Source organism: Poromitra crassiceps (assembly GCF_964638095.1).
Source record: "Poromitra crassiceps genome assembly, chromosome: 1".
NCBI classification, from domain to species: Eukaryota; Metazoa; Chordata; class Actinopteri; order Beryciformes; family Melamphaidae; genus Poromitra; species Poromitra crassiceps.
In genome coordinates, this window is record NC_139623.1 from 13,939,029 (window position 1) to 13,942,219 (window position 3,191).

Sequence of the window (3,191 nt, forward strand, 5' to 3'; positions counted from 1 at the left end):
GAGATGGGGGAGGAAGAGGGAGAGAGAGTGGGTGAGAAATGCAGGGGGCAGGTTGTAATGAAATATATAGTGTAGTAAAGGTAGATATGGTGTATGTTAGAAAGTAGGTTGAAGGTGGAGATGCTGTATGTTAGAGAGTAGATTGAAGGTGGAGATGGTGTATGTTAGAGAGTAGATTGAAGGTGGAGATGCTGTATGTTAGAGAGTAGATTGAAGGTGGAGATGCTGTATGTTAGAGAGTAGATTGAAGGTGGAGATGGTGTATGTTAGAGAGTAGATTGAAGGTGGAGATGGTGTATGTTAGAGAGTAGATTGAAGGTGGAGATGGTGTATGTTAGAGAGTAGATTGAAGGTGGAGATGGTGTGGAGATGCTGTATGTTAGAGAGTAGATTGAAGGTGGAGATGCTGTATGTTAGAGAGTAGACTGAAGGTGGAGATGCTGTATGTTAGAGAGTAGATTGAAGGTGGAGATGGTGTATGTTAGAGAGTAGATTGAAGGTGGAGATGGTGTGGAGATGCTGTATGTTAGAGAGTAGATTGAAGGTGGAGATGCTGTATGTTAGAGAGTAGACTGAAGGTGGAGATGGTGTATGTTAGAGAGTAGATTGAAGGTAGATATGGTGTATGTTAGAGAGTAGACTGAAGGTGGAGATGCTGTATGTTAGAGAGTAGATTGAAGGTGGAGATGGTGTGGAGATGCTGTATGTTAGAGAGTAGATTGAAGGTGGAGATGCTGTATGTTAGAGAGTAGATTGAAGGTGGAGATGCTGTATGTTAGAGAGTAGATTGAAGGTGGAGATGGTGTATGTTAGAGAGTAGATTGAAGGTAGATATGGTGTATGTTAGAGAGTAGACTGAAGGTGGAGATGCTGTATGTTAGAGAGTAGATTGAAGGTGGAGATGGTGTATGTTAGAGAGTAGATTGAAGGTAGATATGGTGTATGTTAGAGAGTAGATTGAAGGTGGAGATGCTGTATGTTAGAGAGTAGATTGAAGGTGGAGATGGTGTATGTTAGAGAGTAGATTGAAGGTAGATATGGTGTATGTTAGAGAGTAGACTGAAGGTGGAGATGCTGTATGTTAGAGAGTAGATTGAAGGTAGATATGGTGTATGTTAGAGAGTAGACTGAAGGTGGAGATGCTGTATGTTAGAGAGTAGACTGAAGGTGGAGATGCTGTATGTTAGAGAGTAGATTGAAGGTGGAGATGGTGTGGAGATGCTGTATGTTAGAGAGTAGATTGAAGGTGGAGATGCTGTATGTTAGAGAGTAGATTGAAGGTGGAGATGCTGTATGTTAGAGAGTAGATTGAAGGTGGAGATGCTGTATGTTAGAGAGTAGATTGAAGGTGGAGATGGTGTATGTTAGAGAGTCGATTGAAGGTGGAGATGGTATATGTTAGAGAGTAGATTGAAGGTGGAGATGGTGTATGTTAGAGAGTAGATTGAAGGTGGAGATGGTGTATGTTAGAGAGTAGATTGAAGGTGGAGATGCTGTATGTTAGAGAGTAGATTGAAGGTGGAGATGCTGTATGTTAGAGAGTAGATTGAAGGTGGAGATGGTGTATGTTAGAGAGTAGATTGAAGGTGGAGATGGTGTATGTTAGAGAGTAGATTGAAGGTGGAGATGGTGTATGTTAGAGAGTAGATTGGATACCCTGATCTATACTCATTAACATCTATGCTCATTAACACCTGCACACCTTCTTTCCACTTGTCATCACAAGTTAATCCTCCTCTCCTTTATCTTCTTTTGACCCTGCTCTTTTCCCTACTTGTTCTCTCTTCCGCTCATCTCTACAGGTTTAGATAGAACCTCTTTTTTCATATCCTGAACAACTCAGAGTAACAATACAGGGAGAGCATAGGCGCCGATTTATGTTTCCGCCAGTGGGTGCGCATGCCAACACAAGTCCTACCCCCCCCCCCCCCCCCTCTCCATGCTATAGTATGGCGGCCGCCCCCCAAAAAAATTGGCCACTTGAAGCCAGATTAGAGGAATATTAACATTAAGATTAGACTGTTGTGATGTAATTATTCAGTCGCCTTTTCTCAGTCACCTCCATGTCACCTCTCCATGCCCTGAGTTAGGCCCTCTGATGACACAATCATTTTGTGCCCAGACAGACCAAACCAGTTTAGCCTTTAGTTTAGACAGTTTATCCAACTTGTTCCCAATCCGATATATCTAATAATATATATCGTCATCCTGTCCTCTTTTCCCCTTCCTCTTTGAGCACTGCAATCTGGGCTTGCTAAACCCTGACGTCATCTGCTATTAATTTATGCATTTACTTTTGCTACTAGGACATCCAAGCAAGTTCTGACAGAGAGCAATGCCATTGGAGCATTGGACAAACACCTTTGCATATTTCCCCCAGCATGCCTTGTTCCTTACAAACTTTTGACATGGAAGTAACAATCGAAGGAAAACTCCGCACATCTCTCTTACGGGGCAGGTGCGTAGGACAAAATAGACTATGACTCGACACTTTAAGTGATACACACATGGTATGAGAGTGGTATATATACCCATCACATCAATATCCGTTTCAGTGTAGAATGGTTAGTTCCTTGCTCTGCTCTCCCCTAGGAGCACTGCAGGGGATTTGTCCTTCTCAATGTATATTGCCATTACACAGACACGGGGGAGCAGGGGATTTCGGAAGTCGACAATACAACAGGTGGATATAACAGTGACAATACAACAGGTGGACTTCAGTGACAATACAACAGGTGGACTTCACGCGACAATGCGCTGACATCCTGACAGGACCCAGCCACAGGCACATGCAGTAGGCATATATACATTCTCTCTCTCACTCCCCCCATTTCCCCGTGGGTGCTCGGCTCTTTCCGTGGGTGCTCGGCCCCGGGGCACCCACGGTTTCGGCGCCTATGAGGGAGAGGATATTCAGATGGTAAATTAATTAAAGTTTCTAGGTGTTGTTCTGGACTTCAAACTCAAATTTGACAAACATGTCAAAAATATTACAAAGACAGTCAAGTAAAACGCAATCTAAACTGCTTTAAATTAATTAGACACCATATAACATTTAAAGCTGCACAGTTGTATATGCATGCTATGCTTTTTCACATGTGTCTTTGTGAGGATGGGAGCAGGAGACGAAGAAGGTAGAGGCAGAGGCAGGCTTCAAGTTCCCCACAGTTGCTTTATTCTGGAGAAACCAG